General features: G+C 46.6%; 1 long non-coding RNA gene across 2 annotated transcripts; it reads right to left on the bottom strand.

Annotated features, from left to right (window-relative positions):
- Window positions 1–4,348: 4,348 nt before the first annotated feature.
- Window positions 4,349–6,540, bottom strand: LOC119347007. Of its 2 annotated transcripts, none has more exons than XR_005168061.1 (5): window positions 6,112–6,540; window positions 5,866–6,010; window positions 5,484–5,532; window positions 5,319–5,408; window positions 4,349–4,437 (listed from the first exon to the last, which is right to left on the bottom strand). It is a non-coding gene; the product is annotated as an uncharacterized LOC119347007 (long non-coding RNA). The 2 variants fall into 2 exon arrangements; XR_005168062.1 differs by having other exon boundaries at window positions 5,319–5,400.
- Window positions 6,541–7,458: the final 918 nt, after the last annotated feature.

The raw sequence follows: 7,458 nt of genomic DNA, 5'->3' as shown, positions 1-7,458 counted from the left end.
CAACGCGCAGGCGGCGCCATTGGTGTCATCGGCGGCGGCGGTATTGGTGTCTACGGCGGCGATGCCATTGGTGTCTCCAGCGGCAGCAGTATTGGTGTCTCCGACGCCGGCATTGGAGCTTAATGCACCCGGGTGTACGCCGGCCGACACCTCGCCAGCAAGTGGCCCCTCCGTCAGTTGCACGCCCGCTGTTGGCGGTGCCTCAACATTAGCCGAGCTCGACGGCATCACGGTAACTAAGCCTCTCGGCCGGGGACTTCATCTCCTTGCCTTTGACTGGGCATCCCTGACGCCCTACATGTTTTCGCAGGGCGCCGCCGACGTTCCTTGCACTCTCCTGCACTTCATGGGCGGCGAGTTGGTCGATGTTGCCAAGGGAAGAATCATTCAACCGGGCAACCCCGTGTTCCACGGTAATCCGATGCCACCCACAATGTATAGGGTTGAAGTGGTTCGGGTGCTGCCAGGCTGCGACGAGCTGTTACCTCCGATTCGACCCGCTAGGGCCAACGAAGAAGATGAGATGACCCTCAGCGCCTGCGTAAGCTGGCCCCTGCTTCGGCCGAAGAGCCAGATTCGTTTGGGGCGGGGGACACCACCCCACAAACAAGACCGCCAGTCATGCCGGCGCCAAGCCATGGCAAGAATGCCGCAACGCTACCGAACATGCCGGACATCCCTATGGCACAGGATCCGGACATGCATATGGCACAGGATCCGGACGACGACGACAACGACGATGGTACATTTACCAACGTCGATAAGTACTTTGCCGAACATGGGTACGGTGACGAGTTCTGCTGGCCTCCTTCTCAAGAACCCAAACAAGACGACCGCGATCTAGCTGGTACGGCGGAGAACCCAATTGCAACAGGCGTCGTCTGGCGTTCAGTTCTCAGGAGACGCCTCCAGCTGCCGCCTTCACCAAGCCTCAGATAGCGGAGGTGCCAAATATTATCAGCCCCAACATGCTCAAGAAGGCGGTCTGTGAGCAGAACTCGGTCCCATTACAGCAGATCAAGAAGAAGGGCCGGAAACGGCCGACTAAAAAGGGCGCCGGTGCGAGCCAGCCGGCACCGAGTACGATCCGTGCTCAGGACGGGCCACCTTCACCTAAGGATATCTCGAGGAGGGTGCATGTGGCGGGTAGGGCGATGCTACCGACAAATATGCTCAATGCTGCAACCGGTGCTATGCGGAGTCTGCACGACAGTGTTCTTTCTTTGGAGAAGCGGCGTCTCAGAGAGAATGATGTGGCATACCCGGTTTTCGTGGCCAGGGTGCCAGAGGGCAAGGGCTTTGTGGATGGCGCCATCGGGGGTACGATCGTCCTACGGTTTGATGACATCTTTGCTATGTTCAACCTTCATCCACTGCACTACACCTTCGTTCGGCTGTTTTCGCTGAGTATGGAGATGCGGATCATTAGAGACAAGACCCCGGACATCGTGATCGTCGACCCCTTCTACATGCGTGCCAAGCTCTTGAGCAGCGCTGGGGACCGCCAAGTCGCGAGTTCACACCTCGAAGACGTCATTCTGGCAAACCCAGATAAGGATAACTTCCTTGTGGCTTACTTTCCTGAGTAAGTCATCCCTTAACCGCCCCGTAACATATGATTTCTTAGATTTCGACCGTTCTTTTTTATTCTAACATTCCGCGTTCTGTGCAGTGACACACATTGCACACTCATCCTCTTAAGCCCAAAATATTCCATGGCCACGTATTTCGACCCGAACCGTAACTCCAAGATAGACTACACGAATATTAAGAAAGTTCTTGATGATGTTCTCCCTGGCTATGCCAAATCTGGAGGCACCTTCATCAGGGCAGTTCGTATGTACGGCAAGCACGTGTTCGCCCACAATACGACGTTCTGCTGCGTCAAGCAGCCGCCTGGCGGTCAGAAGGATGCCTACTACGCCCTCCATCACATGCAGGCGATCGTAAGGGACCATCATCACCTTTTGCTACCAAATAATCTCAAAGATTGGGTCGCGAGCTTGTCGGCAGGAATTCTTTCGCATCCAGTCGGAGTTTGCGGACATCATCCATCAAGATGTCCTTCATACCTCGGGGCAGTTCTTCCTCAGATATCAACCGTCCAACATTGAGATAGACGGAATGCTACAAATGCAGGCTGACAACGCCCGCGATTTCATGACCATCACGACAGACGGCGGCTTCATCCACGCTCTTGTCCATGAGTCGAGTCGAAAGTAGCGATGTGTAGTTCTGAAACATTGATTGGCTCATGTTATAATTAAACTTTAATGAATTGTATGTCTCTTTGGTTTGGACAATCGTTCAACTTAGATGTAATCGATGCTATTTATTAGTAGGACCATGAATCGTGCTATTAATGTCTTGCTTTTCTCTTCCGATCCTTTTGTTGCATACTTATATATTGCTTATGTATGTATTGTCTGTTGTTTGGTTTGTGCATAGAGATGTCGTCGTATGTCGTGTACAAGGGTAAGGTTCCCGAAGTCTACGACGACAGGGAGGAGTGTCGGAGACAGGTTCACCGTTTCAACGGTAACAGTTACAAAGGGTACACCACTAGGGCAGAGGCCGAATCTAGATACGCCCTCTATCTAGCGGGAAAGAGGAGGGAGCGTTGGAGGAACCGGATGAAGACCGGTTTGATCACGATGATGCTCATCATGATGACCGCAGCTCTCTTCTATGTGATGGTAGTTTAGATGATTGATATCGACTTGTAATGTGAAGACAAACTCGATACTTGCGGTCTTGAGACTTGTAGTGTTTTATCTTTGTTCGGTCTTTTGAATTCAGAGACTAATATGAAGAATTGTATTCGGAGACTAATCTTCTATTGTATTCGATGAATCTGCTGTTGCTGTGTGCTACTGTCTATATTCTGTCAAATAATATATTTTGTAACCTGTGCAAAAATCAAAAAAGTAAAAAAAAACAAATATTCATACTAATGGCGCATCACCACAAGGTGCGCCATTAGTATGCCAAAGGATACTAATGACGGATCAGGACAGAGTGCGTCATTAGTATGCCAAAGGATACTAATGACGCATCAAGACAGAGTGTGCCATTAGTATGCCAAGTATACTAATGGCGCATCTATCCGCAGTGCGCCATTAGTGTGCCAAAGCACATGCATCTATCCGCAGTGCACACTAATGGCGCATGGTGTTATATACTAATGGCGCACTTGGTGGTGCGCCATTAGTATACCAGATACTAATGGCGCACCAGTGGTGTGCCATTAGTAAAAATTACTAGTGGCGTGCTAGTAATGGCGCACCAGTGATGCGCCATTAGTAGGCAAAACTGGTGCGCCATTAGTAGGCCTTTTCCTAGTAGTGACATCATAAGTTATATTTTCAGAATGTACATGTATGGTATTGTAGGTGTAAAGAGTTTTCTCTATACACTTGGTCAAAGTTGACAAAGTTTGACTTTCAAAAAAAATCTATAGGCACTACATTGTGGAATGGAGAAGTAGTAAGCTAGTTAGACAGTAACAGGACAAATTACAATTTGAGATCATTATCTAATTCAGTTCATTAGTGTGACTGATACTGTTAAAATTACATTGAGAAAATGTCCATCGAACAGCTAACCCTAAACTACCAGTGCACCACCAACTTGTGTATTGAGGTAATCAAAGAATAATAAGATGGCATGGCCTTAAAACTGATGACAAACAGACAGTAGAAAAATCTCATGATGACGAATTATTTTACTATCGGTAATTAAGCATTACTTTAAATTGAGATCTCGACTTCAGATCTTTCAGTAATGAACTCTTAGCAAAAGGCAATGACTTGCTAAAGGAAAAAAACACAAATGCAGAGACCAAAAAGCTGGTATGACCTGAATACACAAGTTGTTACTAACCAAAGCCTGACAGAAATGTGAGGCGACAATGCACCACCACAATGTAACCAAAGCTTGGATTACAGATGTAGCATACATGTGACAATGCACCACCAATATATTTCTATCTACACTTGAAATGTGTCCATATGTCATCTTCTATTTTTTATGCCCGGAACAGCAGCTCTGAATCCAATCGACACCAAATACGTCCATAGCATCAAAACCTAAATAAAAGAAATGGGGTTGGGGGTTGGGTGGAATTATGAGGTGGTCATTTAGCACAAATTATCAGCAATGCTTTCTCACAAGCCAAAGGCACAAAAAGAATTTTGAATCTAATTCTTACAAAAGTAAGGAGACAGAAGGGGAAGGACCTGTTGGCCTTCTTTAATAAGCAAGAAACTCTTGCCTTATTGAATCTAATGCCTACAGGTAGGGTCAATTAATAACACAAGTAAAAAAATGTTCACATACTCAGGTATAACCCACGAACCAGTTCCTCTGGATGCTTATTGTTCTCTTGAACACAAAATTATTCTCCTCCTTCATCAACTTCGCAATTAAAGCCAAGGGCTGCATAGATATAAATAAACGAGATCAGTGTGTTATCCTTTGGCATCACCGGACAACATAAGGGGGGTAATATCTTCTACATAAGGTCCAGATTGCTTTGTTGATGACACTTGCAGAAATGTTAAAGAGAACTTGGTACACAGTACGGACAGAACAATAATACATTGAAGTTACACCGTAATGGATACCACCTCCCAAATTCAAGAAATTACACACTGCATAGGAAATTGCATTCCAATTAATAAGGAAAAAATATGACCATCTAAATAGGAAAGAAAGACCGCAGTAAATAGAAAGTTCATAGATGTAGACAGACAAAATATGATCAGATATCAACAATAAATTTGATATGTGGGGTTAGAACTTGAAAGGAGTGAGAAGAACATGGTTGAATTAAGAAATGAGAAGTTTTCAACACATATATTGAGTGATAATCAACAGAAGATGGACAACACGTGCATGATAGTGCAAAATGATGACATAAGGCATAAATAGGCCAAGACAAAATGCAGTTGAAGAATAGAATTGCATCACAAATTTCATCAAGAATGCTAAGATATAATGGAGGACCAAAGATGTATACACCATGGTGAACTATTAAAAATAACAATCTCAGTGAGTAAAACTTGCTTTGAGCAAATTGTTCTGACTGCGCAACTAGTTGCTAGAATGAAAATGAGTAAAACTTGCTTGCTTAAATGTTGGTACAGCTATGATTCATTGACCTGATCCCATTGGGATTTACATAAAATGCTAGTATATCATGGTCCCATACCTCATCATCATGAAGTACTGGAACAATCACAATATGACGAGGGCGAACTGAGAGTAAATCGAGGAAAACACACATACTGATTGGCTAATGCAGTCCGTCAACTTACCGAGAACAACGAATGTGGATCGCGGTGCCACAATGCTGTTGTTTGGCTGGACGCAGTACTTCTTTGGGCTCGTTTTCTTAACCTACAGACCTAAGGCTGCACTGATTTAGTAACTACTAGTACAAGTCTACAATACAATTATTTTGATAGAACTCTGTTACTAACCAAAGTGTTGACAGGAATGTGAGCAACAATCAACACCAAAGATAGGTACCTGCAAAATAAAATAAGTAGTACAAAAAGGATAGTTAATCAGGTGAAGACGAAGCAAAGAAAAATGAAGCTAAAATCCAAGAAACAAATACCCAGCAAAGAGCCAAATAGAGGTAAGAAACAAAATCTGAAGATGTAGTAGAGATAAGAAGAAGAAACCAAAACAGGAATAGGACCTGATCGAGAATAGCAGCAGCATAAGCAGCAATACAACTTGCATCACACACATCTAGCAACATTATATGCAGCAGCACATGTAGTAGTCGCACACGCACAAAGAACAATAGCAGCACAAAATCAAGTGGAGATCGAGAGAGGAAGCATGAGTTCTGACCTGCCTAACGAAGACAAAACTGAGCCGACGAGGATGGGCACAGGCGACGGGGGTGCGGCAAACGTGCTGGGGCAGTTGGCGTTCTCGGCAGGCCTGGTTCTTTGGTCCTCTGCTGGTGGATGATCTCATGAATGCGGCGAGCTCCCTGTATCATCACCAAGAAGCACCGAACCAGGCGCGTCATACTTAGATCAAAGCCGAGAACAATCAGATCGGTCCAGATCGAGCAAAGTAATAGTGGCTTACATATCGGGGAGGATATCCTCGTCCTCTTCGCAGGTGTTCTCTTCCTCGCCCGCAGACTGACAGCACACGCGGGACAGGACGAGGTGGCTGCTGGTGATGATGGTGGGATCCAGTCCGTACCGCCGCCCGGACACGTTATTTAGTAACTAAAGCAACTAATTTATCCTCCTCTTCATCCTTGAAAGCCCTCATATTGAAAAGTATATGCATGAACAAGGTCCAAGTCTCAGCATCAGAAAATTATTCAGAAGAAAAAGATAACAACGAAACAATTCTTGCCGGATGGATTTTATCGTTTTGCTCTTCATACGCTTCCTCAAATCACACATCATGCCCTCCTCCTATAGGGGATTTTAAAATATGTAAATATCAGACATGTGTAAATTCAAAGATGCACATACAGGTTGCAGTCGTACCATGGACAGTTAGTCTAAGTCAAATCAGTAGGTTATGTATCATTTATGTGAAGATGAGAGAGAGAAATCTACAGGGCTTGCTTGAGGAGGGTCGGCGAGGTTGGAGGGAGAGGGCTCGCCACCAGTGTAAAATTCACGATGGTCGATGGAGGTCATTCGCCTCGGCCGGCCTCGATCAGCACAGTTCTTGCACGGCTTGGTCGCAGTGGCACATGAGCATGTCTACAACAATAAGAAAGCCAAAGCAGGGCGTACCTGCACTTGTCGCACAACACGGCGAAGCCGCCGGATCGCAGCCGGCAGACCTTCCTCCACTCCTCGCCCAAGAGGATCTCGTTGTCGATGAGGCGGGACGCCCGGACGACATCCTCCGTGGGGCCAGCTGGTCATCCTCCGCGGCGTCCACGCCAACGACGCTTTCTTCTGGCAAGGCCACCCTGCAGCTCCTTCTGTTCAACTTCTCTCCGGCGCCGAAGTAGCTAGGATGGGCGAGGAGGCGGCGGCGGCAACCCTAGCAATCCACCCGGGGAAGGGGCTCAAGGCGAGACGAAAAGAGATCGCGTGCGTCGGCAGAGAAGGGGCTCAAGGCGATTGATTTTCTCCTCTGTTTTTCTTCTAGGCAACTCGAATGACGCGCGCGTGGGACGGAGAAGATGAGGAGGTCTCCCTCTCCGTGCTCCCATATGTGCTCCCACTTAATCCTACGACTGTCTTTTTTTCTTTTTTCTTTCTAATCTAATCATCTTCCCCCTGATTTTAAGGGGGTGGGACCGGGCCTTATTTTGCTCCAATCAAATCAAGTCACGTAGACGGGAGCACGGATGGGCACACGACGAGGGAGCAGGCAAGTCTCGTCCTGCGTTAGGGGAGGGCGTATCTGGGGAGATATTTCCTTCCTCTCTCTTTCTTCTGGACGAAGGAAACTACCACA

The sequence above is a fragment of the Triticum dicoccoides genome, unplaced genomic scaffold (genome assembly GCF_002162155.2).
Source record: "Triticum dicoccoides isolate Atlit2015 ecotype Zavitan unplaced genomic scaffold, WEW_v2.0 scaffold57603, whole genome shotgun sequence".
Taxonomy (NCBI): Eukaryota; Viridiplantae; Streptophyta; class Magnoliopsida; order Poales; family Poaceae; genus Triticum; species Triticum dicoccoides.
The sequence above is the reverse complement of the archived record's forward strand: the minus strand, read 5'-3'. Positions and strand labels throughout refer to the sequence as shown.